The sequence below is a fragment of the Nomascus leucogenys genome, chromosome 6 (assembly GCF_006542625.1).
Source record: "Nomascus leucogenys isolate Asia chromosome 6, Asia_NLE_v1, whole genome shotgun sequence".
Lineage (NCBI taxonomy): Eukaryota > Metazoa > Chordata > Mammalia > Primates > Hylobatidae > Nomascus > Nomascus leucogenys.
The window spans coordinates 58,875,303-58,891,037 of NC_044386.1; the positions used below are offsets into that span (position 1 = coordinate 58,875,303).

A 15,735-nucleotide genomic window follows, 5' to 3' on the forward strand; every position below is an offset into this window, starting at 1 on the left:
AATAATATTGGAGGGGCACTTCACATAATTATCAACCTGAATGTCGTTTCATTTATCTGACTAGTCTTAGTCACTAAAATTAGGTTTCTGAGGGAATGGGTATGGGCTAAGTTTAATAATAAATATAGGCGGCTGGGCGCGGTGGCTCACACCTGTAATCCCAGCACTTACGGAAGCCAAGGGGGGCGGATCATTTGAAGTCAGGAGTTTGAGACCTGCCTGGCCAATATGGCGAAACCCCTTCTCTACTAAAAACACAAAAATTAGTTGGGCGTGGTGGTGCACGTCTGTAATTCCAGCTACTTGGGAGGCTGAGGCAGGAGTATCGCTTGAACCCGGAAGATGGAGGTTGCAGTGAACCAAGACAGCGGCTCTGCACTACGGCCTGAACGACAGAGCAAGACTCCGTCTCAAAATAAATAAATAAATAATAATAATAATAAATGTAGGCTGGGCACGGTGGCTGACACCTGCCATCCCAGCACTTTGGAAGGCCAAGGCAGGCAGATCACTTGAGCCCAGGAGTTTGAGACCAGCCTGGGCAACATGGTGAAACCCCATCTCTACTTAAAAAATATTATAAATACCTTAGGCATGAGTAAGAATAAAATCAGTATTACGGAATGTCTGCTCTGTGATAGGCAGCATTCATAGATAAACACTTGACCTATGTTATTTAATCCTAGCAACACCCTGTGAGATAACATTATCCTAATTTTAACTCAAGAACCTGAGGTTCCACGAAGAATTGTAATTTACCCAAAGTCAGAAATTATTAGTAGCTAGTCCAAGATCTGAAACTCAGGTCTGTCTGTTCTAAAGCTCTTGCACCTTCCATTAAACAGTAAGTTTTACAAGGAAGGAGTGTTTTCAAAATTTAGCCTGAACAGTTGCCACTGACTAAAGGAAATGGCGGGACACCAAGGAAGAGAGTAGGAGCTACAGGGAGGCCGGGAAAGAACAAGGAGAAACAAGGAGAATGAAAAAGGGACCAGGGAGGCTGTTCATAGCGTCCAACGCTGCGTACTGACTCTCCCGCCAGCGGGCCTGCCTTTGTTCTTCCTCCATTCTTTTTGAGAAAAACCTCTTCCTGTATGTCCGTTGTTCACTCTCTTGTGTTCAAATAAAGCTAGATTATTGAGAACGGCGGACCGCAAAGGAAAAAAAAGCGAGCGCGACGGCCTCGGTGTGCGCCTGCGCGCTGGCGGCGGCTGTGGCGGGGCCCGGCGGGGAGCGGGTCCGGAGCAGGCTCCCGGACCCAAAACTGAAGGGGCCGTCTGGGGCGTCAGGGAGCTCCCTCGCCTGGCCCTCGGCGGCCTGATGGAGTAAGAGGGGTTGGCTGTGAATGTGAGTATCGACGGGCGGGCCTGCGTTGAGCGTATCGGAGCCCAAGGGTCCCGCTGGTCTGCCCCTTAGGGAGGTTGTGGGGCTGCAAGACACCGCCGGGTTTCTACTCCTGCAGGCTGCGGCGCCGGGGCAACCTGGTGGTCCACTCTCCCAGAGCCGGCGCGGGTTTATGGGCAGGCGGTGCTGCTGGCTTCAGGGTACGGATTTTCGCGGGGGCGTTCCAGCTCTGCTCCCAGCCCCAGAAGGAAACGTGGCTCCAAAGCCTTGACCTTTAGGGGAAGCCACTGACCTCCTTCGTCCCCAGTTGGGCAGGGAGTCCAAAGACCCTGGTCCTTAAAGCCCGTAGGTCTCAGGCCAGGGACACATTTCAACCTCTTGCGACTGACAACCTCCGTTCTTTTTCCTCCTTTCGTTTCTCTCCTTGTGGGATGCGTCTTGAGAATAACAACTAATAACGAATAGTAACAACAGCTTACTGTGTCCATTTAATATTTAGTCCGAATCTCGGTGTATAATTGTGGAGAGGAAACACTTTACACCCTCTTCCCGTTTCAATTTGTTGTGTAATCATCTTTGAGAGTAAGATTAAGCCATCTTATTGAGAAGTTTGAAATATCCATGGCTTTTAGCAACTTGAGACTGTCATCCTAGGTAAGGGAAGTTCTCTTACCTAGCAAATAAGTGCTGTATCCACCATAATGGTTTATATCCAGTTTATTCAAACCACAAATAACTTTTTTTTTTTTTTTTTGAGACAAAGTTTTCGCTCTTGTTGCCAGGCTGGGGTGCAATGGCGCGATCTTAGCTCACTGCAACCTCCGCCTCCTGGATTCAAGCGATTCTCCTGCCTCAGCCTACCCAGTAGCTGGGATTACAGGCACCCACCACCATGCCTGACTAATTTTTTGTATTTTTATTTTTATTATTATTTTTTTTAGGATGGAGTTTCGCTCTTTCGCCCAGGCTGGAGTGCAGTGGCGGGATCTTGGCTCACTGCAACCTCCGCCTTCCAGTTTCAAGAGATTCTCCTGCCTCAGCCTCTGAGTAGCTGGGATTGCAGGCGTGCACCACCACCATGCCCGGCTAATTTTTGTATTTTTAGTAGAGACGAGGTTTCACCATGTTGGCCAGGCTAGTCTCCAACTCCTGACCTTAGGTGATCCACCCACCTCGGCCTCTGAAAGTACTGGGATTACAGGCGTGAGCCACCACGCCCGGCCCACAGATAACTTTTGAGTGCTTACTAAGAGCTTAGTACTGTTGTAAATAGCATGGGAAATCTTAAAATTTGCTTTAAGCCCCGTTCTCAAGTTTGGTCGTGAATGAAATAATGAAAGACAATATTCAGATGCAACTGGAATTTATTTAGTATCTGCTACACATTTGCCAAATACCGTGCCGTGCCTAGAGTTAACTCTTGAGTCTAGAAGATGGTAGGAGTCCTTTAATTAGAAATACTAGATGGTTTTTGAGGAGAACTTTAAAATGGCCTGGAAGGGGCCAGGCGCGATGGCTCATGCCTGTAATCCCAGCACTTTGGGAGGCCGAGGCGGGCGGATCACCTGAGGTCAGGAGTTTGAGACCAGCCTGACCGACATGGAAAAACCCTGTCTCTACTAGAAATACAAAATTAGCTGGGCATGATGGCACATGCCTGTAATCCCAGCTACTTGGGAGGCTGAGGCAGGAGAATCGCTTGAACCTGGGAGGCGGAGGTTGCAGTGAGCTAGGATCGCGCCATTGCACTCCAAAAACGAAACTCCATCTCAAAAAAAAAAATTAAAAAATAATAAATAAATAAAATGGCCTGGCGGGAGGTAGAGGGTGTGAACGAATCTGATCAGACTAGTTCAGAACCTATTTTGTGTGTGTGTGTGTTTTGTTTTGTTTTTTTTTTTAGACAGAGCCTTGCTCTGTCACCCAGGCTGGAGTGCAGTGGCGCAATCCCAGCTCACTGCAGCCTCCGCTTCTTGGGTTCAGGTGATTCTCCTGTCTCAGCCTCCCAAGTAGCTGGGATTACAGGTGCCCATCACCATGCCTGGCTAACGTTTTATATTTTTAATAGAGATGGGGTTTCACCATGTTGGCTAGGCTGGTCTCGAACTCCTGACCTTAGGTGATCCACCCACCTCAGCCTCCCAAATTGCTGGGATTACAGGCGTGAGCCACAGTGCCCGGCCTCAAATGTTTTGATTAAAATGAAGATATTTAAAAAGGAAAGACTATGAATAGTGATTATTGTACATCTAGATTAGTGCACATGTAGTCTGAAGGCTGCTCTACAAGAGTTGAAAGGAATGGTAGATGCTAGACGACTTGGTTCTGGGACCAGGAATGGCTCAGTGAGAAGTCTATGTATTGTGTGTTTTGTAATTGGAGTATCTTAGTGGAGAGTTTAGGATTAATTTGTGTACCCAATGAATAAGAGCACCTGGGCAGACAAGTTACATATGAATGCTCTGCTTGGACTTCTAGCATGTAAAATCACTAGTGGAAACTCTACAGTCGAGTGTGTGTGTGTGTGTGTGTGTATGTGCATGTTTGTGCATGTTTTAATCTGAAAGAAACTATCAAGAAGCTCCCAGGTCTTCATCAGTAAAGGATTGGTTAAATAAACGTATGCATTTGCTGGAAAGAATGAGCCAGCTCTATATGTGCTAATATTGAGTGACCTCCCATATAGTGAGAAAGAAAAGGTACAAAAGAGGGTGTGCATTTTGCAACCACTGTGGTTTCATAAAAATACTATGTATTGCATATACAATTGGTCTTCCATATCTGTCCATGGGTTCTGCATCCATGGATTCTACCAACTTTGGATGGATAATATTTAGGGAAAAAAAATTCACAAATTTCTGAAAAGCAAAACTTGAATTTGCTATGTGCTGAGTACATACTACATTGCATCCACATAAATGAAGTTATGTGTAGCCATTGTATTAGGTCTTGTATGTAATCTAGAATGATTTAAAGTATACGGAAGGTATGTGTAGGTTACATGCATATACTGTATACTGTGCCATTTCATATAAGGGTCTTCAGTATTCTCAGATTTTGGTATTGAGGGGGATCCTGGAACCAATCCCCCATGGATATCGAGGGACAACCGTATATGCATAGAATATCCTCTGTGGAGGATAGTCAAAATCATAGAGACAGAAAGTAGAATGGTGGTTGCTAGGGGTTGAGGGAGGGGGAAATGAGGAGTTACTATTTAATAGATACAAAGTTTCAGTTATGCAAGATGCAAATAGTTATGGAGACGGATGGTAGTGATGGTTGTACAACATTATGAATGTATTTAATACCACTAAACTACACTTAAATGGTTAAAATGGTAAATTTTATGTTTTGTATTTTCTTGCAAAAAAATTGAAAAATATCTCTGGAAAACAAGAAACTCACAAGAGTGGCTGGCTGGAAGTGGTGGTGGCTAGGAAACAGGAGAGGGTAGTAATAACTTTCCTGAAATGTTTTTTATTTTATTTTATTTTATTTATTTATTTTTTTTTTTTTTTTGAGGCAGAGTCTCGCTCTGCCGCCCAGGCTGGAGTGCAGTGGCGCGATCTCGGCTCACTGCAAGCTCCGCCTCCCGGGTTCACGCCATTCTCCTGCCTCAGCCTCTCCGAGTAGCTGGGACTACAGGCGCCCGCCACCACGCCCGGCTGATTTTTTTATATTTTTAGTAGAGACAGGGTTTCACCGTGGTCTCGATCTCCTGACCTCGTGATCCACCCGCCTCGGCCTCCCAAAGTGCTGGGATTACAAGCGTGAGCCACCGCGCCCGGCCAAGTTTTTTATTTTATTTTATTTTATTTTATTTTATTTTATTTTATTTTATTTTATTTTTTGAGACAGGGTCTTGCTCAGTCACCTAGGCTGAAGTACAGTGGCATGATCATGGCTCACTACACCCTCAAACACCTGGGCCCCAGCAATCCTCTTCCCACCTCAGCCTTCTTAGTAGCTGGGACTACAAGTGTGTGCCACCATGCCCAGCTAATTAATAAATTTTTTTTTTTTTTGTCAAGAGGAGGTCTCACTGTGTTGCCCAGAATGGTCTTGAACTCCTGGCCTCAAGTGATTCTCTTGCCTCGGCCTCCCAAAGTGCTAGGATTATAAGGGTGCTGCCACTGCATCCAGGCCATATTTTCCCTATAAGCTTTTTATTTTATTTTATTTTATTTTATTTTATTTTATTTTATTTTATTCTTTTAAAGATGGAGTTTCACTCTTGTTGCCCAGGCTGGAGTGCGATGGCATGATCTCTGCTCACTGCAACCTCTGCCTCCCAGGTTCAAGTGATTCTTCTGCCTCAGCTTCCCGAGTAGCTGGGATTACAGGCACCTGCCACCATGCCCGGCTAATTTTTTGTATTTTTAGTAGAGATGGGGTTTCACTATGTTGGCCAGGCTGGTCTCGAATGCCTGACCTGGTGATCCACCTACCTCAGCCTCCCAGAGTGCTGGGATTACAGGCGTGAGCCACCGTGCCTGGCCAAAAAAATTAATTTTTTAATTGGCAATAAAATATATGTATTTATTATGTACAACATGGTGCCTCGATATACGTATATATATAACAAGTCCTCACTTAACATCAATAGGATCTTGGAAACTGTGACTCTAAGCAAAACAGCATAATAACAAAACTAATTTTGCCACAGGCTAATTGATATAAAAAAGAGTTAAGTTCCTATGGCATATTTCTGGTCACAAAAACATCACCAAACTTCTAAACAAAGACCCCAAACACTTCTAATACTAAACATTGAAATAAATGTGAGCTATACGTAGATGTAAAGAAGAGTAGCCTGGGCATGGTGGCTCATACCTGTAATCCTAGCACTTTGGGAGGCCAAGGTGGAGGACACTTGAAGCTGGGAGTTCAAGATCAGCCTGGGCTTCAAAGCGAGACCCTGTCTCTACAAAAAATTTTAAAAATTGACCAAGTATGGTAGCATATACCTGTAATCCCAGCTACTTGGGAGGCTGAGGTGGAAGGATCACTTGAGTGCAGGAGTTCAAAGCTGCAGTGAGCTATGATCATGCCCCTGCACTCTACCCCAGGTGATAGAACAAATTCATGTCTCTGGAAGAAAAAAAAAAAAGAAGAAGAAGAAGGGCCGGGCGCCGTGACTCATGCCTGTAGTCCCAGCACTTTGGGAGGCTGAGGCGGGCGGATCACGAGGTCAAGAGATCTAGACGATCCTGGTCAACATAGTGAAACCCTATCTCTACTAAAAAATACAAAAGTTAGCTGGGTGTGGTGGTACACAGGCCTGTAATCCCAGCTAGTCGGTAGGCCGAGGCAGGAGAATCGATTGAACCCGGGAGGTGGAGGTTGCAGTGAGCTCAGATCATGCCACCACACTCCAGCCTGGTGACAGAGTGAGACTCCGTCTCAAAAAAAAAAAAAAAAAGAAAGAAAGAAAGTAATAAAAACAGGATATTTGCCTAATTTTTGGTGAATCAATGGGTGATCACAGTCACACTGGTGGTGAGCTAAATCAAGGAATAAATATTTCCAAAGCGAAAATTTTAAGGAGCACTGGCTACTACCGTGTGGTTAAAAATCAACAAATATGACAGGTGGGTGCTTTCGTACCACATTGTTTATTGTTGTGCATACGTCACACATTTTTATTTTATAATAATTTGTATTTATCCACTCTTTTATTTTCCAACGTCTTTTTTTTTTTTTTTTTTTTTATTGAGACGGAGTCTCGCTCTGTCGCCCAGGCTGGAGTGCAGTGGCGCAATCTCGGCTCACTGCAAGCTCCGCCTCCCGAGTTCACGCCATTCTCCTGCCTCAGCCTCTCCGAGTAGCTGGGACTACAGGCGCCCGCCACCACGCCCGGCTAATTTTTTTGTATTTTTAGTAGAGACGGGGTTTCACCGTGGTCTCGATCTCTTGACCTCGTGATCCGCTCGCCTCGGCCTCCCAAAGTGCTGGGATTACAAGCGTGAGCCACCGCGCCCGGCCTGAAACAACATTTTTTGAGGACCTGCTGTACCTTGTGGAATAGCTAGATGAAACTAATTAACATATGTATTACTTATAAGTTTTTGTGGTGAGAACACATAAATCTTGCATCACTTTCTAATGGCCCAGAAGATGTTCATGTAGGTGAAAAAACTGTTTATAATTATCTGAGCCTCAAACCAAATTTGTTTAACATAAACATACAGTATTTTTTTTGTTGTTTTTTTTTTCTGAGGTAAGGTCTCACTCTGACCCCCCAGGCTGGAGTGCAGTGGCATGGTCTTGGCTCACTGCAACCTCTGCCTCCCGGGTTCAAGCAATTCTCGTGCCTAAGCTTCCTGAGTATGTGGGACTACAGGCACGCATCACCACACCTGGCTAATTTTTGTATGTTTAGTAGAGGTGGGATTTCACTATGTTGGCCAGGAACTGCCTCAGCCTCCCAAAGTACTGGGATTACAGGCGTGAGCTGCCATGCCCAGCCTATTCATGGTATTTTTTATCAACAATATCACATGCCTATCTCTATTAGTCTGATTTTGTAGTAGTCACATTTATAGTTTTATTCTTCTAATATAGTCATGTCTGAGCATTTATATGTTGATATACGTGTTACTTTATAACTCACTTTCCTTTAATTTTTCATTTTTATTATAGTTAGCACATTATATTGATATTTGAAGTTTTACATGTGTAAGTCACAGTAGCTCTGCATTTTATTTCAGGAAGGATAAGAAGGTTATTACAAAATATTTATAATAAAAGGGGGTACAAAATATCTTTAAAGAAAAAATTACGTGGTGACAATTGGGGAAGCTGGCTGATCAGAACACCGGGGATTGTTATAATAATCCTTCTATTTTTATGTATGAATGAAAATTTCCACAATGATATGTTTTAGGAAAAAAGAGTTGGGTCTGATGCGATTGAGAATTGTTGCTCTACAGTGTGCCTCAAAAAATAGCCACAATTGGGATAAATGTTATAAAGAAGAGACAGGGTTTCAGAAGAGCAGTGCACAGTGAGGGGTATGACCTAGTCTGGGAGATGAGGGAGTGCTTTCCTAGGCAACTAACATTTGGACTGAGATTTGAAGGATGAGTAATTAACTAGATGAAAAGGAGTAAGAGCTTTCCAAGGAGAGGGACCAGCATATGAAAAAGCCTTAAGGTGGGAGGAGTGTAGTAGGTGGGAAGAACTGAAAATGCCATTTTGTCTGATCACAGAGATCTACAAGAAAGTAGCTCAAACCTAAGTAATACACATTAGCAAGGGTTGTGTCAAGCTGGCCTTGTAAGACCTTTTAAATATTTTGATTTATATCTTACATAATTAGATGCCTTTGAAGGTCTTTTAGTAGTGAGGGACAAAGGCATAAAACATAAGCATGCATGAGAATAGTTTTTTCAGTGTATAGTTGAGCAAACCATGTATGTGTATGTTTAGATGGAGGCACCATAAAATTGAGGTAGGCTGGAATGCCGAGCCACATCATGAACAGCTGCCATTCAAGAGTCACCCAGGTCCCAGCAGACTTTGTCACTAAACCTAGGGCCTCCTACTCTCCATCGCATGATTGAGGATATGTCTTCTTTGACCAGTCTGTCCTGCTCGAGCATTGCTTGGAGCCATTCGAAGAGGTTGGTGGCTCTCAAAAGTGCAAACTTTTGTGTCTTTATTTATTTTTATTTATTTATCAAGACAGAGTTTTGCCCTTTTGCTGAGGCTGGAACGAAGTAGCGCTATCTCGGCTCACTGCAACCTCTACTCCCTGGGTTCAAGCGATTCTCCTGCCTCAGCCTCCCGTATAGCTGGGATTATAGGCTCCTGCCACCACACCAGACTAATTTTTATATTTTTAGTAGAGATGGGGTTTTGCTATGTTGGCTATGCTGGTCTCAAACTCCTGACCTCTGGTGATCTGCCTGCGTTGGCCTCCCAAAGTGCTAGGATTACAGGCGTGAGCCACTGTGCCTGGCCGAGACCCTGTCTTTAAAAAAAACATCAATATAAATGATTTCCACACAACAGCTGGAGAATATACTTTTTTCCCCAAGCGTATATATAAACCAGATGCTGGGCTGTAATTCTCAGTATAGTTGAAAGGATTAAAATAATATAGTATATGTTCTTTGACTGTAATAAAATTATTATTATTATTATTAATTAATTTTTTTTTGAGACAGAGTTTCGATCTTGTAGCCTAGGCTGGAGTGCAGTGGCGTGATCTCAGCTCACTGCAACCTCTGCCTCCCAGGTTCAAGCGATTCTCCTGCCTCAGCCTACCAAATAGCTGGGATTACAGGTGCCCACCACCACGCCCAGCTAATTTTTGTATTTTTAGTAGAGATGGGGTTTCACCATGTTGGCCAGGCTGGTCTCGAACTCCTGACCTCAGGTGATCCACCCACCTCCGCCTCCCAAAGTACTGGGATTATAGATGTGAGTCATAGCTCCTAGCCTCTTAATAAGATTAAATTAGAAACCAAGATGTGTAAAAGGCCACAAGTATTTGGAAATTCAATGAATCTTCTAAATAATCTGTGAGTCGAAGAAATCACAAGAGAAATTAGAAAGTACTTTGAACTGAATGATAATGAAAATACGACATCAAAATTTGTGGGATAACTGTCATGGCCAAGGGGAGCCAAAGGAGAAATGATGACTAAATGTAATGTGGTATCCTCTATGACATGCTGGAAGAGAAAAAAGGTAGGAGGTAAAGAATGAGGACATCTGGGCTGGGCATGGTGGTTCACGCCTGTAATCTCAGCACTTTCAGAGGCCAAGGAGGGCAGATTGCCTGAGGTCAGGAGTTCCAGACCAGCCTGGCCAACATGGTGAAACCCCGTCTCTACTAAAAACACAAAAGTTAGCCGGGCGTGGTGGCAGGTGCCTGTAAAGCTTCTCGGGAGGCTGAGGCAGGAGAATTGCTTGAACCTGGGAGGCGGAGGTTGCCGTGAGCCAAGATCATGCGACTGCACTCCTGCCTGGGAGACAGAGCAAGACTGCGTCTCAAAAAAAAAAAAAAAAAAAAAAAGAACATCTGAATAAAATATGGCTTCCATAATAACAGTGTATCAGGCTGGGCACGGTGGCTCATGCCTGTAATCCCAACACTTTGGGAGGCCGAGGCGGGTGGATCACAAGGTCAGGAGTTTGAGACCAACCTGGCCAATATGGTGAAACTCCATCTCTACTAAAAATACAAAAATTAGCGGGGTGTGGTGGCGGGTGCCTGTAGTCCCAGCTACTTGGGAGGCTGTGGCAGGAGAATTGCTTGAACCCAGGAGGCGGAGGTTGCGGTGAGCCAAGATTGTGCCGTTGCACTCCAGCCTGGACAACAGAGTGAGACTCTGTCTCAAAAAATAAAATAAAATAAAATAAATAACAATGTATCAATATTGGTTTGTTAATTGTGACAAATGTAACATTCCGATGTAAGATTTATTTATTTATTTTTTTTGAGACGTAGTTTCAGGCGGAGGTTACAGAGGTTGCAGTGAGCTGAGATAGCACCACTGCACTCCAGCCTGGGCAACAGAGTGAGACTCTGTCTCAAATAAATACATAAATAACAGTGTATCAGTATTGGTTTGTTAATTGTGACAAATGTAACACACTAATGTAAGTTTTTTGTTTTTTTTTCTTTTGAGGCTGAGTTTCACTCTTGTTGCTCAGGCTGGAGTGCAGTGGCCGGATTTTGGCTCACTGTAACCTCCGCCTCTCGGGTTCAAGTGACTCTCCTGCCTCAGCCTCCTGAGTAGCTGGGATTACAGGTGCTTGCCACCAAGCCCAGCTAATTTTTTTTCTTTTTAGTAGAGACAGGGTTTCACCATCTTGGTCACGCTGGTCTTGGAACTCCTGACCTCAGGTGATCCACCTGCCTCAGCCTCCCAAAGTGTTGGGTTTACAGGCATGAGCCACCACGCCTGACCAACCTGGATAATTTTTTATTTTTTTGTGGATACACGAATTTTGCCGTGTTGACCAGCCTGGTCTTGAATTCCTGGCTTCAAGCCATCCTCCCAAAGTGCTGGGATTACAGACGTGAGCCACTGACCTGGCCAAATGAAAGATGTTAATATGGGAAACTAGACATGAGGGTATATGGAAACTATACTATCTCTATCTTTGCCACTTTTCTATAAATCTAAAACAATTCTAAAATAAAATGTTTATTAAAAAGTACTAAAAAATGTGGGATGCCACTAAAGCAGTGCTTAAGAGAAGTTTATGGGTTTAAACATATTTATTGGAGAAGAAAAAAGGCCTAAAGACTTGACCTCAAGTTCTACCTTAAGAAGCTAGTAAATGAAGAACAAAATAAACCCAATGTATGTAAAATGAAAGGTAATAAAGACAGCAGTTGAAATTAAATAAATAGAAAAATACAATAGACAAAGTTAGTTCTTTGAAAAGATTAATAATATTAACAAACCCATAGATAGACTGATAAAGAAAAACACAGTTGACCCTTGAACAGCTCAAGGGTTGGGGGCACCGATACCCTGTGAAGTCAATAATCCATCTATAGCTTTTGACTCCCCCAAAACTTAACTACTAATAGTTTATTGTTGACCAGCAGCCTTACTGATAACATGAGTTAATTAACACATTTTGCATGTTATACATGTTGTATATCCTTAAAGTAAGCTAGAGAAAAGAAGATATTATTAAGGAAATCTTAAAGAAGAGAAAGTATACAGTTGACCCTTGAACTGCACAGGTTTGTGGTTCGCAGGTCCACTTATACACAGATTTTTCTCTGCGTCTGCTACCCCTGAGACAGCAAGACCAACCCCTCCCTTGCTTCCTCCTCAGTGTACTCAATGTGAAGACTGAGGATGAAGACCTTTATGATGATCCACTTTATGAATATATACATATACAAAATGGATAAAGATTACTAAATGTACTGTTAACAATGAGATGAAGCTGGGCGTGGTGTCTCACACCTGTAATCCCAGCACTTTGGGAGGCTGAGGCTGGTGGATCACCTGAGGTCAGTTCTCAATCAGCCTGGCCAACATGGTGAAACCCAGTGTAAGGTGGCTAAAGTGAGGATGGCAGTAGGTTTGGATTTCTTATTTACTTACTTGTAGTTTGTCACTTCTCAGTCACCTTGGTTAAGATCACAGAGTTGGATGGTTTGTATTTCCTTGGCTTCTAGTCTTTGTCAAGGCCTTTAAAAAGAGCAGTGGTTCCCATCTAGAAGACTGGGCTAATTACAGTATTTCAGAAAGCTTAATGGAATTTATGTATTTACCCAATTTAAGAATATATAAACTAAAGTTACTTTGCCTGGAATCATGTCACCTCAGGGTTTAAATACTAAATCTTCCTTATCAATTGAATACTTTGCTGGCAGTTATATTTTGATTTTTTAAGAAAATGAAAATGAGTATTCTTAATACATGCAGATTAGAAATGAGCTTGTGAAAGAAAAAAATAACTAAAAAGAGGGAGACTTTGATTAAAATGTTGATATAGAGTATTTCTGTTATACTGTATGGCTTTATTTTTTTATCCATTTACTAGGGGTTGATGTTGTTGGCTTTGTCTTTTTTTTTTTTTTTTTTTTTTTTTTTGAGACAGAGTCTCGCTCTGTCGCCCAGGCTGGAGTGCAGTGGCGCAGTCTCGGCTCACTGCAAGCTCCGCCTCCTGAGCTCACGCCATTCTCCTGCCTCAGCCTCTCCGAGTAGCTGGGACTACAGGCGCCCGCCACCACGCCCGGCTAATTTTTTGTATTTTTTAGTAGAGACGGGGTTTCACCGTGGTCTCGATCTCCTGACCTCGTGATCCGCCCACCTCGGCCTCCCAAAGTGCTGGGATTACAAGCGTGAGCCACCGCACCCGGCGGCTTTGTCAAATAAAAGCACAGTTTGTATTTTAGTGCTTGGTTTTCAACCAAGTAAATATATAAAAACTCCACAGTAACTGCTATAATTTCTACCAGAGAGTCACACTCTTTTACTGACTTTATTGCTTCTAAGTTTCTTGTTTCTGTTTTGCTTTGGTGGTTAATAACTGGAAGCACAATTTAAAACATTTCTGGACGTATCTTTACCAATTTCTCTAACCCTTAGAATAGTGCTTAGTGCTCAATAAATGTTTGTTGAATGAAGTAACAAAATAACGCATATAAGTAGTAATTAAAGTTGAAGTAGATGTTACATTATAAAGCAGTTAGAAGTAGTATGCTATAGCACTTAACATTTCTGTTTGAGATTTAAGAGATTATTAGTAATATGGAAAGTATAAATAATACTGTACCTGTCCACAAAGGTATATTTCTTTGTTTTGGTAGCTAATTGACATTCAGCTTTCTTAAATGTCCATATTTTTACCCCATAATCCTACTTAGTGTTTTGAATTTTATTTTTTATTTTAATTTTTTGAGACAGAGTCTCGCTATGTCGCCCAGGCTAGAGTGCAGGGGCGTCATCTCGGCTCACTACAACCTCTGCCTCCTGGGTTCAAGCGATTCTCCTGCCTCAGCCTCCCGAGTAGCTGGGATTACAGGCACGTGCCACCATACCCAGCTAATTTTTGCATTTTTAATAGAGACATGTTGGCCAGGCTGGTCTTGAACTCCTGACCTCAAGTTATCCACCCACCTCGGCCTCCTGGGATTATAGGCATGAGCCACCATGCCTGGCCTGAACTTTATTATTGAATAAAATTATTTAGGCATTCAGTAATATTATGAAGTGGGTTGGCTGGGCGCGGTGGCTCACGCTTGTAATCCCAACACTTTGGGAGGCCGAGGCGGGTGGATCACGAGGTCAGGAGATGGAGACCATCCTGGCTAACACGGTGAAACCCCGTCTCTACTAAAAATACAAAAAATTACCCGGGCAAGGTGGCGGGCGCCTGTAGTCCCAGCTACTCGGGAGGCCGAGGCAAGAAAATGGTGTGAACCCCAGGGGGCGGAGCCTGCAGTGAGCCGAGATCGCGCCACTGCACTCCAGCCTGGGCCACAGCGAGACTCCGTCTCAAAAAAAAAAAAAAAAAAATTATGAAGTGGGTTGCATGGCAAGAAAACTGCCGAGTAATCAGAGGAGTGGAGAACCTTAGGCCTCTTTGATTTGTCCTTCTGCCATATTATCTAGGAGTTACAGATTAAACTATGGTAGTTTGTAACCTCATTATGTCGCAGTTTTAAAATCTCATAAGGAATGTACCCCAGATGAGGAAGCAGATCTATTAGAGCCTGATGTTTTCTGTAGAGGAAGGAATAATACTGCTTGGGGAGTAGATTTAAAATTTCATATAGAGCATCTCTAGCAGGGACTTGAGGAAAGTGTGCTAGTGCTAGAGGATTATGAAAGAGTAAACCATTGTTGAGTCTTAATCTAAACCCCTGGTATTTTCTTTCTTTCTTTCTTTTTTTTTTTTTTTTTTTTTTTTTAAAGAGAGCCTCACTCTTACACAGGGTGAAGTACAGTGGCACAATCATAGCTCATTATAACCTCAAACTCCTGGGCTCAAGGAATCCTCCTTGCTGTGCCTCCCAAGTAGCTGGGATTACAGGCATGAGCCATAGTACCCAGCTAATTCTTTCATTTTTGTAGAGACACTGTGTTGCCCAGACTGATGTTGAACTCCTGTCCTCAAGTGATCCTACCACCTCAGCCTCCCCAAGTGCTGTGATTACAGATGTGAGCCACTGTGCCTGGCCTCAAACCCTAGTATTTACTCAGCTTAGTTACTAAACTCACATTTAGTAACCCAAGATGGATAATTCCATTTGGAATAATCAAATACTTTTGAATTGCTTACGATATGTCATATACTGTTCTACGTGCTAGACCGAACTATACTAGTGAACAAAATATGCAAAGTCCTTTTTCTCACAGAATTTAAATTTTAATTGGCAGAGACAGAGAATAACAAATACATACTATGTTAGGTAGTAAAAGATAATGTTCCAGATATCGCTTGTTCATAAACTATTCCAAAATTTCCTGGCTTAAAACAACCTTGTATTGTGTCTCACAGTTCTCTGGGTTGAAGAGGGTTTATCTGGATGGTGTATGTATTGGTCTCACTTGGGGGTCTCTCATTGGTGGCTGGACCTGGAGCCCCCAAGATGGCTCACGCTTCTGGCTGTCAGTTGGTCCTGCTTGTTGTTTGGGTACTCAGTGGGGGCCTCAGTTCTTTTTTTACCTGGCCTTAACCTGTGGCTTTGGCTTCTCACATCAAGGTGGCTGGCTTTCAAGAGGGAGCGTAACAAGTGGGCAGAGGCAGAAGGTACAGATTTCTGAAAGCCCAGCCTCTTAAGTTATACAGCATCACTTCTGCCACATTTTATTGATCAAAATAGTTCACAGGGAGGGGAAACAGACTCCATCCACCTTTTCATGGATGGTGGCAAGATCACATTGCAAAAGAGCACAG

General features: G+C 43.2%; 1 protein-coding gene across 4 annotated transcripts in view; it reads left to right on the forward strand.

The window, feature by feature from the left end:
• Positions 1 to 1,127: 1,127 nt before the first annotated feature.
• The window catches only part of ZNF106 (zinc finger protein 106), a 77,363-nt gene continuing 62,755 nt past the window's right edge, over positions 1,128 to 15,735 (forward strand). For 2 of the 4 annotated variants that reach the window (XM_030814238.1, XM_030814239.1), the window contains exon 1: positions 1,128 to 1,347. The gene's annotated coding sequence lies outside the window, so the exon portion shown is untranslated. The remainder of the gene's footprint in view (positions 1,348 to 15,735) is intronic. The other 2 variants (XM_003266780.4, XM_030814237.1) reach the window with 1 other exon arrangement.